Source organism: Myotis yumanensis, unplaced genomic scaffold, assembly GCF_028538775.1.
Source record: "Myotis yumanensis isolate MYYU_CA2020_CCGP unplaced genomic scaffold, mMyoYum1.0.hap1 SCAF_9, whole genome shotgun sequence".
NCBI lineage: Eukaryota > Metazoa > Chordata > Mammalia > Chiroptera > Vespertilionidae > Myotis > Myotis yumanensis.
Window position 1 is genome coordinate 53,718,441 of NW_027223760.1, and position 16,788 is coordinate 53,735,228.

Consider the following 16,788-nt stretch of genomic DNA (forward strand, 5'->3'; position numbering starts at 1 on the left):
TATTACCTTTCAGACAGGCACTGTTTTTTTTTTAATCTTTGCAATATTTCTAGAAATAAAATGCTTTTAAATAGCAATAAAATTACATAGCACACTTTTTACATTTATTGAACACTTTTTAAAAACTGTATGGAAATAATGTTACTCAAATATTTCTCTGCAAACTTCAGGCATCTAGTGTACATTGGTAACTAACAGTGTGAAGCAAAGCTATTCTAAAAAATGTCAGATAAGCAGATTAGGAAAACACATAGGAAAAAAGGGGCTGAATAGTAGAATGGGACATGGTTGAAGAAAACTGAATGTATTGATCACAATCAATATATTCTGCTTTATCAGCTTAAAATAAAAATGTTCAAAGTTTTAGAACTTGTTTTGCAATAATTTTAGACTCACATAAGAGTTTCAAAAATAGGACAGTCCCTCTGGCATGGCTCAGTGGTTGAGCGCTGACCTATGAACCAGATGTCAAGGTTCAATTCCCGGTGAGGGCACATGCCCAGGTTTCGGGCTAGATCCCTAATGTGGAATGTGCAAGAGGCAGCCAATCAATGATTCTCTATTGTCATTGATGTTTCTATCTCTCTCTCACTCTCTCTTCCTCTCTGAAATCAATAATAAAAAATATATTTAAAAATTTATATTAAAAAAAATAGTACACCTAATACACCAAGAAGATCCTTCACTCAGCTTCTTATTTAACATTTTACTTAACCACAGAATATTTATCAAAACTAAGAAATTAACTTTGGTATAATATTTTTAACTACTATACCGAATATACTCAGATGTTATAAATTTGACCTCTAATGTCTTTTTCATGTTCTAGGATCCGGTTCAGGATAACACAACATTTATTTCTCAGGTTTCTCCTATCTGTAATTTCCTCACTCCTCCCTTGACATTCACGACACTTTTGACGTGTACTATGGAGTTATTTTTTAAACTATCCTTCCATTTAGAGTGCTGTTTTCTCACATTAATGGGAAGAATCCTACAGAGGTGACATGTCCTTCTTAGTGCATCATATCAGGGAATCTGTGAGGTCCGTGTGTGTTACTCGTATAACCTTGATAGCTTGGTTAAAGTGGTATCTGCCAGGACTCTTACCTCTATAGTCACTATTTTCCCTATTTAATTGTGAAATAAAATTTTAGAGGAAGGACACTTGCAGACTATGTAAATATTTTGTGCCTGTTCATTTTATACCTGCTAGTTCTAGTATGTGCCAGTGAATCTTTTCTGTGCCAATTACGTGTTCCTCAAATGTTAGGAAAATGGATAGGAATGAGATGTATCTATTGGGAAGACTGTCTTTTCAAGGAGGAGAGACTTCTTGGTCCTTTTTAAAGTATGCTGTGAAGGAAAGTGCTCATTATGAGACTGTTTAATATCAGCCTTGTCTTGGTCAAATTCAACCCTACTTTAGTCAAATTCCGGAGTTTTAAAACTTCAAATGTTTGTTGCCAAAAGACTGGGTATTTAGTTTTAGCTGTAGACCTTAATACAATCAATATAGAATGACAGGTCCATGCAGAATTTATTTACTAAACCTACCAAGGACCAGCAGAAATAAGTCTTATTCTCTCCTCATCACTTATTAACTTGAAAAATTTTAATGAGAGCCTTGAATAGAAGGGATGTTAAGATTTGTCCAACATCTTCCTTGTGCTGCATATATTATATGCATTATTTGATTTAAATCATCAAAATGATTTTATAAATAAGATTCTATTATCCTCGGTCTGATAAGATGAAAGTAAGACTTAAGGTATGGGATAATTTTTTCCAATATCACAGAGCAAGGAATGGAGCTTGGTATAAACCAAGGGTATATCTTTTTCCCAAAGCTTGAGCTTTTCAACAGCACATACATCTTCTAAAGAACAATTCTAAACAGGAACAAAAATAGTAAAAAAAAAGTGACAAGTATAAACTGGAGAAAAACATAACCATGTAGGAAAACAAAAGATGTTCGGATGCGTACCTGAAAGTACATTGTGCTCTTTATATAAAACTGTGAAAATAAATCATGCTTATTTGAGGCACCACAACAATAGACAATGAAGAAAAATAGAATGCGGGGTGCAAAAACACATGCTGGCTCCTGAATTCATCATATTCATGATAACAGTTCTCCCAAATACCAAGAAAACTTTTCTCACTGTGAACATGCATCATTTATGCCAAAACAGCAGAAGCCTATCAGTGCCAAAACAGTAGCAACAGGGGCCATTGCAGCAACTGTATCCTTCCAGGCTGAGAATGGAGCTGCGCTACCAGGAAAGAAAACATGCTTCAGGGATGTAAGGAAGCTAGCCTAAGGACAAAATCTGAGAGAAAAAATCTACCAGAAGAATCAGAATCCAACACAATCTGGGCCATCAGGAACTGGCACCTTTGATACAAAAGGCACAGGATGGGCAATAAATCATAGTTTTCTGTTCATTCACACCGATTTACAAGAAAAGATGTAAGAAAATGTGACAAAATTATCAGTTAGTACTTAAACTTCAAATTAGAACTTATAAGCCAGGAGGGAGTTTTAATACACCAAACAGATGGTATGAAATCAGGTGCAAAATGACTGCTACAGAAGGAAATACTAATCAAAGTGATAAAATTAATTTCACTGTTTTGTTGTTTAATAGCCCATTTAAAAATTTAGGTTGTTTGTATACCTCACATGGAAAAGTGCTTTCCATTTTATTTGCATAATGTGTATCGTAATAAAATTTGGATCTAGAAATATAAAATAAGGTAACTAATAAAAGTGATAGTGATATATCTGGTAGTAAATCAGATAAAATATGTTAGTTCTTTAACTTTTCTTTATATGTGAGCCCCATCAATAGTTGAGTAATTAACTGTACATAATATTTATGACAACACTTTTTGAATACCATTCAATTCTTTCCTACATATGTGTTACTCACTTAACTGAATTAAAGAGACAGAACACTAAAAGTATTGATCTAAAATGTTGTCGTTTACCATAGCATTCCAAGCCCTAAATAAGATCTGAAGCCCAGAGACTGAAAGATAAAATTTTGAGAACCATATAAATATATAAAGTCAAAGGCTTCTGGGGATAAGGGGAGAGAAATGAAATTCTTATCTTCTGCCCTTGGTATTGCCCTTTCCTTTTAAATTCTCAATTACATATCAGTGTTCAATAAACCATTTTTATTTAATTGGCAAATATACATTGGAGTGCCAATAGAAGAGGAATGTTGAAAACAGCTGATGGGTATTCAAGAGTGGCTAAACTTTAGTTACTTAGTAACCCCTGCTACTGTAAGTCCAATTTTCTTTCAGGTAAGACCTTATTAATTTGCATTGAATATTTATCAGTAACAATAGAAGTTCAAATAAATAGTAGGAAATCTCTAGAGAACAGCTAAGAATAAATATCTGCTAACCTTTTCAAGCTATTCTGCCAAATAAAGGATTTTTCTCTAAAATATATTTACTAAATTTATATTTACTTTGCTAAGTGTGAAGTGAAATATGGTTTATACTACTTGATTTAGAATGAATTCCAAAATAAAATGCTCTATAAAATACTGTTCAGGCAAAGTAACTTTTAGAAAACCATTTAATGTCATGACCAAGGTATTTACTATTACAAGACAATATTATATAATTCTATAATTTATTTCAAATTTTCATGATCAAAAATCATCTTAGGAGGAAATAAAATTGTACAAAAGGTAAAATACCAAGGCCCTTGATATTTATTCAAGTATGTGCTTTTTTTCAAGAATATTTAAAATATATTGCAGAAAGCTGAGATTATACTATTAGTATCAATGAAAATATCGGTTATATCAGAATCAATCATCTATTGGAATGGGTAGTAACAAAAAAACAAATAATAAAATTTAATGCCTGAAAGTTGAGGCTTTTGTTTTATTAATAAATTTCACCAAAACATTTTGTGGTAGAATACACAGTGTTCCTGTTTTAAAGTGAAGGGACTGTGAAATAAAAAATTTCAGTATTTTATTTTCAAAAATTATTAACCTCAAGAGTGCTAAGAAAAGCCAAGAAGCCTCATTATAAATACCCCAAATGGCATCCGTGCTTAAGCTATGATTCAAACCCAGAAATTCCCAGTGTCAATTTTCACAGTCTGAATAATTGATTTTTGATTAAATCATGTTTGTTATAAAACTTTAACCTGCAGCCAACAGACCTTTTATTATTGAATGCGCAAAATAAATTAGCTATCTGTTAAAAATCATCTTTCTATCTTTTAATGAAAAGAAGTTACTAGTTGGTAGAATTTCCCCATTTTCAGAAATACGGAACACAAGAAACTTCCATTGTTCAAGCTGACTGGGCTGCCTAATAGAAGCCTCATCAGTCACTGAATTGCCCTTGAGCGGTACAGTTTTATGATATTTCTAAAGAGTCTGTTTGCACCTGAAAATGTTCTTCCACTTAAGAAATACATTCTGGAAGCAGACACATTTTCTCTCTATTCTATTCTCAGGCAAAAAAAAAGAGAGAGAGAGAAAGGTATTTTTCTTTATTGCCTTTCTTTGTTTTCCACACGCACATTCAATAAACTGTTCTGTCAAGAGAAAGAGCAAAGGGCTCAATTCAATAAAAAATTGCAGTGATTATGCTATGCAATTTTGCTCCTGCTACTTTATCACAATTTGCCATTCAAGTGGACACTGCTATGCTCCTGGCTTTGGAGGTGGAAGGAGTCCATCAACTGTGCTGCAAGGTCATTTTGTACCAGAAAGACACAAGTCCAATTTGAGAGCATGTCTGTCTGTCAGCAGTCTTTGTATCATAAACCAAAGTCATGACTTAATGCAACACAAAGCAACAAAAGTGGATTATTATCAACACTTATTTACCTAGATAATCTCAGGGCCTGAGTTAGTCCCTGAATTACATAGAAGCTGTTTTTCAGCACATTCAGGCCTCACAGGTACAACTTAACTAGTTACTGCTCTTTATTATGACTCCACCTCAAGGCCATTCTAACGGGTATGAAACACTAGGAAGGAGCTCAAGCTTGGAGGATGATTCAGTTAGCTTATTTTGTACACAGAATTGAAAGGGGAAAAAAGTAAAGCACCTCTACCCTCCAGAATGATCTAGGTCTCCTTTCAATCAGGCTATTTTGCTGGAAACTGCTAACTTCAGAATCGATTCAATATCAACATAGTAAAGTTTTCTACAAACATCTTTATGTTTGTGCTACAATCTGCAGCATGCTTGCAGCTGTTATGGGTCACTATAAAGATTATTAAGCTATTTTACATTCTTCTTGTTTACACTAAATCACCAATATCTGGTATGCATTTTACATTCATAGTGGATCTCAATTCAGCCTAGTCATAGCTCAAGTGGCTAATTTCTATAGTATGGAGACCACAACTCTAGAATCTTATAAGTAAAGCCAGACATGTAAAAAATATATACTATAAACATGTCAAGATCTCTACAATGCTCTTGAAATTACAAAAGGTAGAAAGTACCCATCTGGGGAATCAGACACAGTTCATAAGTACATGTGATTGTATCTATCTGGCCATGGTTTTTACCACAAAGAATGTAAGCTATTGTTTGTACATATATTAGGAGCTAGAAATGTACAAATAAAAACTTGATGTGGAAAAGCAGAGTGTATATGAGGAAGAGAATGCATGTTAGTGTGCCTGCAGGTGACTTGAAGAGACAGTCAGGTATGTGGAAGCTAGCTTGAAGGCTTTTGTTCCTTAATACGTGAAACATTATTTATGAACTGGACTGCAGTGATGGAGTCTGGGAAGAAAAGTGAGAACAGAAATAAAAAGGCATGAAGCATCCAGAATTAGTAGGTCTTTGGAGTCTAAGAAATAGTTTACTACCAAGAGACTTTGATATTTTGAACCTGTGAAAGCAAGAAAATAAGATCATCAAACAGATAGGAAATAACAAGAAAGGAAAATCGATGCAAATAGGTCTCATTGGACAATTTGACTACACAATATTATGTCATTGTGCAAGCAGTATTCATGCTAGTAAATAAAATTTCTAATTTTTTGCATATCATCAGAAATCCACGATTTTAAAAACATCAGGATTCACGTAATACAGTACCCATTCTAATAAAATAACCCATAATATGGTATGTGATCCACACAAATCAACCATCAAAGTGACTATTTCAGGATCTAAGCTTCGGCTAGTGAACAATATAGGAGAATATGTCACAAATGAGTAGGCAGGTATATGACAACTATATTGAAACCTTCTGTAGCACTCTTTGGGGTATTTATTAGGTGTGAATTTTTAATGAAATTCTCAGACATCATTTTTCATCCCTTATGTCTCACTAAACACCCTGAAAAATTGTATATAACCCATTTTAAATGTGTACATAATCCATTTTAACATCCTCTTGTTTTTATCATTGTCTATCTTGTACCTCATGACAGTAACAAAGAAAAACAATGACCATTTTAGGAAGAAGAATATATTCAATTTTTAAAATATTTTGGCTCTAATTTTTTAATTCTTGGAATTAAAATATTTAAAAGATCTACAATTTAAATAATTATTTTTGACAAAATTTATAGGCTCCAATTAGAAAATAATGAAATATTCTTCAAAGCTAAGCTGTTCAAATTTTGTCTGTCATGTGGCCATGCATATTCTGTATGTATAAACTTTACTGGTTTGACCAACTAATAAGTACTTGTGCAAATAAAAATATTCAGACATTTTATCTTTAAATTGGATATTTTAGTAAGTTCCTTCCAGAAATTAAAACATCACTGTGCCTTTTCTTTACTGTTTCAGATTTCTCGGTTATTATTTTAATTAATCAGGTCCTATTCATAGAAACCTGTATATCCCCCAAATCAAACACACACACACACACACACACACACCACACACACACACATTATATACTGATGCCTTTAGAGGAAAAACTTTTTGAAACTTAGAAATCAACCAGCTGTTCAAATAAATAATGTATGCTGCAGCTGGCTGGTACATGGGCCTGAGTGTCCAATAGTAGCAGATGTCCTAGTGTTATAATAAATGTGCTAGTAGAGGAAGGTCTTAAATTGACATTGAAACAAATTGTGATGCAAGCCTACAAATGAACATTTATTTAGAAAAATAAGAGATTGAATATGATTTTTATAAAAATTTCTGTAGATATAGAATGATTTTTAGCTAAAAGATAGGAAAATACCCTATAGCCTCCAAATGAATGAACATATTTTTGTTTGTTTGTTTTAGATAAACTCATAGCCCCCTAAACTTGCAAGTGAGTGTGTTACCTTAAATTTAAAAATGTGTTTACAATATAGAGAAATAGCAATTCAGGCAACTGACATGCATCTGTCTACAATGACATTTATTTAGTGATTTGATGTGAATCTCTCTGAGCCTAGAATTGCTGGTAAAGTAAAGGCTAGAATGAAATATCTCAAACCAAATATTTAATGAAAACATTAAACTATGACATAAGCCCAGCTGATATGACTTAGTGGTTGAGTGTTGACCTATGAACCAAAAGGTCATGGTTTGATTCCCCGTCAGGGCACATGCCCGGGTTGTGGGCTCAATCCCCAGTATGGGGCGTTCAGGAGGCAGAAGATTGATGATTCTCTCTCATCATTGATGTTTCTCTCTCTCTACCTTCCTCTCTGAAATCAATAAAAATATATTTTAAAAAAATATGACATAAGCCCTTTCTTCAAGAATATCCACTTAATGTGTAAAAAGATAATTGAACAAATAATATTTTAACTCCAACAAGTGAAGGGTGCACACAAAACAATAGTAGCACAGATGAATACAATATCCCCCCTTATCTATGATTTGCTTTCTGGGATTTCAGTTATTCATGATCAACCAAAGTCTGAAAATATTAATTGAAAAATTCCATAAATAAAGAATTCTTAAGTTGTAAGTTGTGCGCTGAGCAACACAATGAAATCTCAAACTGTCTCACTCGATCCCTGTGGGGCAAGAATCATTCCTTTATCCAGTGGATCCACTCCATAAATGCTGTCAGTCACTTAGTAACGATCTGTGTTTTCAGATTGACTTGCAGTATCCCAGTGCTTGTGTTCAAATACCTCTTAAAGTTGCCTAATGCTACAGTACAATGCCGATGTCATTCACTGCACTTCATTTCATCACGTAGGCAATGTGTGATAAGAAAGGTGGTGAGTATAGTACAATAAGATGTTCTGAGAGACCACATTCACACAACTTATTACAGTGTATTAATTCTATTTTATTATGTTACTAGAGGCCCGGTGCACATAAATTTGTGCACTCAGAGGGGTCCCTCAGCCCGGCCTATGCCCTCTTTCAGTCGGGGACCCCTTGGAGGATATCCACCTGCTGGCTTAGGCCTGCTCCCTGGGGGATCAGGCTCAAGCTGGCAGTCAGACATCCCTCTGGCAGCCCGGCAGCCCTGAGGGATGTCCACTTACCAGTAGGGAGCAGACCTAAGCTGCAGTCATACATCCTTAGTGCTGCTGAGGAGGCAGGAGATGCTCCCACCACCACCGCTGTACTGGCAGCCATCAGCATGGCTTGTGGCTGAGCAGAGCTCCCCCTGTGGGAGCGCACTGACCAACAGGGGACAGCTCCTGCATTGAGCCTTTGCCACCTGGTGGTCAGTGTGTGTCATAGTACCAGTCATTCCCAGTCTTTCTGCTGTTAGGGTCAATTTGTATATTACCCTTTTATTATATAGGATAGAGGTCTGGTGCATGGGTGGGGGCCAGCTGGTTTGCCCTGAAGGGTGTCCTGGATCAGGGTGGGGGTCCCGCTTGGGTGCCTGCCCAGCCTGGGTGAGGGGCTGATGGGTATTTGCAGGCTGGTCACACCCCCTTCAGGGTGGGGGTCCCGCTGGGGTGCCTGGCCAGCCTGGCGGGTTGATGGCTGTTTTCAGGCTGGCCAAGCCCCCCGGTGACAGAAGCTCCCAGCCTCTCCTTTTTTTCTTTTTTTTAATTCTGGGATTTATTTACTTTCTGTACTTGAAAGTTTGTAGCCTTGAGTGGACCTCAGAGCTGGTCTGGGCGGGCAGAAAGCTTGGCTTCCTCCATCGCCAGGGGCAACCCAAGCCTCCTGCTTGCTCCAGCTCCGTGGCCACGGCCAGCTGAAAGCAGGTATCTGGGGTTTATTTATCTTCTATAATTGAAACTTTGTTGCCTTGAGTGGAGCTTAGAGCCGGCCGTGGCAGGTGGGAAGCTTGGCTTCCTCCATCACTGGAGCAACCAAGCTTCCTGCTTGCTCCAGCTTCATGGCTGCTGGCCGCCATCTTGGTTGGGTTAATTTGCATATAGTTGCTCTGATTGGCTGGTGGGCATGGTTTAAGGTGTAGTGAAGGTATGGTCAATTTGCATGTTTGTCTTTTATTAGTGTAGATTGTTTTTAATCTCTTACTATGTTTAATTTATAAATTAAACTTTGTCATAGGTATGTATGTGTGTGTATGTATAGGAAAAACATTATATATATAAAATGTCCAGTACTATCCTTGATTTAGTCATCCACTGGGGATCTTGAAACATATCCCTGTGAATAAGAGAGGAATACTATAAGGCCATCATGAACAAAAGGGGAAGTTAGAGAAACTCTCATAAAGGTGATGATTATCAAAATTCTTTGAGTCAATATATTTCCTGAGTGAGCAACACAGTGGTAAGGGAAATTATTTTAGGCAGAAGGAATAACATGTGCAAGGTTAGGTATAGTTGAAGTTGCATAGTAAACAGGTTTTAAGGACTGAAATACAAATTAGAAAGTGAAAGCAATAGTCTGGGAAGGAAGACAGGGGAGGTCATAAATAACCATGTATACTATGCTAAGGAGCTTACACTTAATCCTGTAGGCAATAGAAATCTACTTAATATTTGAGATGTGGAGGAATGTATATTGGATTTTTTACATTAGGAAAGTAAAATTCCTCCATTTCACTGTACTAAGAATAAAATAGTGTGAATACACTAGAAATATATATGAGAAGACACTGAAGTAATTCATATGAGAAAAGATGAAGATTTGAGCTAACACAGTAAGGATTGAAGCCATTTATTTCCTTAGTCAAAACTAATCTATGTTTCCTCAGTGATCTCCTCAAGAGCCAAACCCTTTGTTTGGGCATGAAGTTTCTCATAAATTTGAACCAACCTCCTCTTCTAACCTATTAATCTATTTCCCCCTAAGTTCCCATATCAACTCCATTTCAATACACTGAATCACTATTCCAAAGTAATATCTTGTCTTCCCTACCTGCCCCTCCCCTAAACACAGTCATTCATCTTTATCCAAGAAAATGAATTACAGCTCTTCTTTCATATCTTTCAGAGCACTTCAGTTTTATCCCGATAATTCCTAGGACAATATCATCTACATGGGAGATTCTCAATAAATGTTTGGTTAATTTAATTTGCCCTCTTGCCTCAGTACATGAAGTAACAAATTCAGATAGTTCACTTGTATATTCAAGATAAAACAGTTAGTTCATTGCAAAGTCAGGATTATAATTTAATCCAAGAGTAAACTCTCAGGCAATCTCTTTCTTGACCACTATATGAGGTTCCTTTTTTTTAATATATATATTTTATTGATTTTTTACAGAGAGGAAGGGAGATGGATAGAGAGTTAGAAGCATCGATGAGAGAGAAACATCGATCAGCTGCCTCCTGCACACCTCCTACTGGGGATGTGCCCGCAACCAAGGTACATGCCCTTGACCGGAATCGAACCCGGGACTCCTCAGTCCGCAGGCCGATGCTCTATCCACTGAGCCAAACCGGTTAGGGCCTCTATGAGATTCTTAATTGTTATTTTAATTATTTTTTCATGTCTCTTGGCCATCTGTATGTTCATTTTGGAGAAGTGTCTATTTAGGTTGCCCATTTTTTAATTGGAAGATTGTCTTCCTTTTGGATATTAACCCTTTATCAGATATTCATGAGACTCCTAACAATCAAATTGCCTACACCAAGATGTTCCTCCAGCATTATAAACTCAATAGAGTCATATCCAAATTAATTGGTTTCTCAACTATTTCCTACATTCCATGCTCTTGTCAGTATTTGTTAATTTATTCACCAATGATATAGTCATCTATATGTAAAACCTGAAAGTCAGCTTGAATTCATCTACCCCCATCAATGGCTTCAATTATTCCCCAAGTTCTCTGTTGGTACCTCTTTGTTTCATTTTCACTTTGTGCCAGACTTTTGAAATAATGTCATAACTGTTCTCCCTACTACCATTAAATCCCTCTGCTTCCAATTTATTCTATACACCAAAACAAACTAATCTTCATAAAGCACAATGTTAACCATGCCAATGCAATGGTAAAATAGTTTTAATGCCATTGAACACTATTTTGAAGTGTTTAGCTAATACAATTAACCAAGAAAATTAAATATTCAAAATATATATTGAAAAAGAAAATATATCTTCTTTGGGAATAGTATTATTGAAAAAATTATACTTAATATTAATTTTCAAAATTATAAAATATCTGAAAACTATAACAAAAACTTTCTTATAGTGAAATTAAATTTAATAAAAATGAACTATTTAAAATTATACAATAATGTTTAAAAATCAATATCAGGAGAATAAAGAGGTATAAGTGGAGATAAATTCCATTTCATTATAAATTATGATAATGTCATATGATTGAAAATTAATATGTAATGCAATTTTAATGTTAACATCACTACCTTTTTATTGCTTTTGTTTTTAAAATCAGAAAATAATTTTTAAACAAATACAGAACATATGCCCCCAAAACCCTGAGAAATGTTTTTTGGAGAAAATCAACAGTATAAAGAAATTTGTTCTACCAGTGTAGTAATTTACTATTGCTACATTATGAATCACTACAAAATTAGGTGCTTAAAACAACACCCATTTGTTACCTCACAGTTCTTTAGGTCAGAGGTTTAGCACCATATATGTTCTCTGCTCAAAAAATAAAAAGATTAAAATCACACGAGTCAGCTGGTTGCTTTCTCACCTGGAGCTTAGAGCATTTTAGATAATGGTGCAGGAAGATTTATGTATGTTGGTACTTCTCACTGAGAATTACTTCACTCTGCCCCTTTTAACAAGGCTAGAGATATGGAATTGAACATGTATCCCAGGCAGAGGTAAAATCTAGCATGGAGAAGCATGTCTTATGCAGGGCCCAGGCCACTGAATGATGGAGAAGCAAGCACATAAATAATAGTCACACCATTACTTTCTTTATATGTTTCACATCCTTCCTTTAACTCAAAACATATTTTTTTGAATTTTAACAATCCTCATGTCACCTTGTTCAGTGCAAAAATATTACAATCTCTCCGCTTTTGGGACTATTCACAGAGAAAGAGACTGCCACCTCGGCATTTTCACCCATTTCGAAGGTAGCATTGGGTTTAGAATACATTATCCTAGACATAATTTCTTCATAACAATTTCTTTTCATGTAATCCAATGTATTTTCTGAAAAAAGTATTCTTTGTCTAACCATATTTTAGGCAGTATCAACATTTCCTCTAAAAAAGAGAGAATATCTATTTCATTTCAAATGCATCTTAAAATAAATTCAGTGACGCTTACAGAATATTAACAACCAATCGTAAAATTTGGTGCTGGTCAACAGCAACACTTTGAACGCAACTTTAATACTATGGTTTTAGATTTGAAGAGCTATTGTTATTTTTAAGACCAAGCTCACAAGGGCTGTTAAAATAAGGATGGGTCCTTATTACTGCTATCTATCTAAAAGACAAATAATCGATTGAAAAATTATCTTCTATAAATTATGCCATGTAATAATTCTGTTTATTAAAAAATTACTAGAGGGTATTATTTCTAATAATATTCAATGAAGAATTGGTTATTTCACCCCCAAATGGTCAAATCATCTTAAGAGCAATTATTAGCATATGAAAATTCTTTTGCAAATCTAAATCTACTTAAAATAATTTATCCAACTCATGAATACATTTATGCTACAGGATATTTCCATCTAATCCTTTACTTCTTCTAATCCACACCCTTGGAATTAAAATGAGAAGCTTGTGCCTTTAATGAATGCACAAATACAGTATTAATATTTACTCAACAATATTGTTTAAATTTCCCACTGCAAATGAAAATGGTCAAGCTCATTTGCATTGGTAATTACTCAGCATAGACTCAATTAGCTCACACCATTTCTTTTATATCTTTAATAAATACAATAGGTTGGATAATTGCATGTCTCTGCATATACATTTTTTTCTAATGCTCTAACAAGAAATACTGTTAAATTTGCCAGTTTAAAAAATAATTAACCAGCCTTAAACTAGAAAATTCTTAACAAGAACAAAAAAAACAATCTCCTAACAGAAATGATAACTTAATGGGTGTAGCAAAATAGTTTTTTTACTTTATCTTTATTGTTGAAAGTACTACAGATGTCCCTCTTTTTTTTCTCATTGATCCTCTGAATGTCACAGGTAAGAGGAAATTAAGCTTGACTAAAATAACAGTTCAATAAATGTTTGAATACTTTTTTCTGATTAGAATTATTAGGTAAAAATTTTATTAAAAAATAATACAATTTGTCTCTTTTTCTTTAACATACCTGAAAAAGGTATAAAATTTAAGGTATAAGTTTTTGTTTATTTGGTTTTGTATATTTTTAATTGTTTGCTTGTTGCCAAAATAGCCCAAGTTTGTCTCTTCTGTTCCTCAGGATGTTACTCTATGTAAAGAAATTATATTACTAGTAAATCTTTTTGTTTATCCAAGGAGGCCATACCCTTAATCTCTTTTAATTAAAATATATGAATATTTAGGGACATTTGAAACTGCAAAACAATGAAGAAGAGTCACTTATAATAAGAAAATCCCTGATGTTTCTTATGTGTTTTATTTTTTTTATAATAAAGAGTAAAGCAAAATGTCTCAGGCCAAAGACAAACAAGGTATCTTCAAGGTTTACTAACCCTAATACTTGCCTGGTGTAACATTCTGAGTCTTAATACACATCTACGGATGAGGAAGAATAATTCCTATTTTATAACTAGGAAATCTAAATTAAAAGCAGGAACTTAGTCACTAAATTGGCATTTTGGGGTCTGGGAATAACTAGTGTTATTTTTGGTAAGTGTACCTCATCTCTGACTTTTAATCAAAGAATAAACTAAAAGTTTTATAAATTTAGAAGTATTGAAATCATATCCAGCATATTTTCTGATCAAAATGCTATTATATTATTTTTGAGAGATTTTTTATTTATTTAATCATTTGACATTTTTATTTCATGTAGATTTACTAATTTATTCCATGTGGGGGGGTTGACACTATTACAGCTGTCCCCCTTTGCTCTCCCACCTTTTATCCACTCTCACCCAGCCCCCACCCACCCTCCCTCTGGCCATCACCACACTGTTGTCTGTGTCCATGGGCTATGCATATATATGTTCTTTGCCTAATCTCTTCACCTTCTTCATCCAGTCTCCCCCCTCCTCCTCCCCTCTAACCTCTGTCAGTCCGTTCCATGTATCCGTGCCTCTGGTTCTATTTTGTTCATCGGATTATTTTTTTCATTAGACTCCACAAAACAGGCTATTAATGGAAAAACTGATAAAACTCCAATAAGATCTGTAATTTAATTAATAATAGTATACCTATGTTAATGTCCTAAAAACAAAATAAAACTAAGAATAAGGAGGCTGTACTCTTTGATGTCTTCCAACACAAATACAGGGGTGGGCAAAATTATGTTTACGGCTGTGAGTACATGAGTTTATTCATATATTAATATTTATTAATTATTGTATTATTTTCCACACAAACAACTGTAAACCTACTTTGCCCCACTCTGTATTATATAAACCTATATTGAGCTACTGATCACATGCATTTAATTAATTAATATCTATTAAATTAATGGTTAAAAGAATAAGTCAGTGATTAAATTATTTAGTAGATTAAGTGTTGTTGCTTCTAATATTTTTCACATTTTCCCCCACTCAGGAGCATTTTCATCAGAATCACTCTGAGAAACAGAATGTTACTATTCAGCTTTTTGGTTCCATTTTAGCCAGAGCTACCAAAACAGGATATCTGCAGATGGGGTAACTAAGGCTAGCCTTTTAATAGCTCCTGAGGAAACTTGTGTAGAAACATATTAGCGATTTTGCCCTTTAAGATATAAATATTAAGCTCTTAACAGGCCCTTTCCTAACATTTCCTTACTGTATGAGTCATGGAAGCAAAAGATCTCATAAATAAGATAGATGCTTGGTAGTCACATAAAAAAAAAAGCTATGTAACAAATTATATTTCTTAGAGTTTTATGCTATTTTTTATTGTGTTTCTAAGTCTATTTCAAAGAAAAATCAGTATAGTTGAAATCATCTCTCCACACATGAAAGAAAATATGTTTACAAATATTAATATGATAAAACTGAGTTCACAGTGTCAATATACATTGTAAATTGCAATAAAACTCACTCATCACTTATCTGTTGTCATCTGGCAAAGTGGTAAGTAGTGTACATTCTTTGAAAAAATGAATTCCCTATGGTTAGAGCTCAGTACCCTTGATGGTTATAACTACTGGTTAATCTGTCATTACTCAGGATGTTACTGGGTTTTAACCTGCCCTGTTGTGAGAATGGCTTTGATTTTCTAAAATCCAATGGTTAAGGGCACTTGGTAAATGGAAAGAAGCAATTCTACAACAGGGTTCATATGTATCTTCAACTAATTTATCCCTTGAAAAACAAAAACAATTACTGTGGCAAGGTGTGTCACAGCAGCCTATAAAACCTGGGCAAAACACCTTAAAGTGCTATCCAGATATTTACAAAATACATTCAGAAGTGATCTGTTAATTCTATAAATGAGTGTACTTCCCTCAATGGAATAACTGTATTTAATGCCAATCATGGCTGTTTGGCTAATAGATCTCTCCAGTTTAAATTGTATTATAAATAAATAAATAAATAAATAAATAAATAAACAAACAAACAAATAGTATTTTATATTAAAAACCAGCTGCTACACATATATCAATCACAACTGAGCTATATAACTCAAAAATAAATCATCTGTCTAAACCCTATTCTTTCTCCTTGCTCTGACATATATGTTCATCCTATAAAGTTAATGGCAAATATACAGCTTAGAATTTGGGGTTATATATTATTTAAAGATATCAGCAGGTGGAACTGGGTGTGAAACTATGAGTCTGTCACTAGGATTATATCCAAAAGAGCATACATTCTCTATGAGTTGCCATAGATGTGGCAGATATTTGCAGAAACTCTCTAGAGAAATCAAGGGGCTTAATTCTTTAAACATCAGTTTTTCCAGTCTAGCTAATCAAACCTAGAGGTGAATGTCTGTATCCCCAGAATGACATTTTCCTCAGTTACAGCATCATCAAAGCAGAATAAATTTTATATTATTCTCTCATACCCTCAAAGGACCTGCTAGTGCCTATGCCATAAGTTTGGTTATATGTATTGCAGTCTTTTCCCTTCTTATTAACCAATAGAAATAATAGTTACAGTTAGAAGAATTTATTTTGTAAGTGATATGTCCCTGCCCTGAAAACAGTCTTCTAACGTACATGCTGAGGTCTGTGGGCAGTTTACTCTAAAAAAAAATCCTCAATAAATGCTCATTAATTTAAAATAGGGGGAAAATCAGTCTGTACCCTCTTTAAATATGCTCTAGACAATTTGTGCCATTAACAAAAAGGTCTATAAAGAACATGGATCTACATCAAAGAACATGATA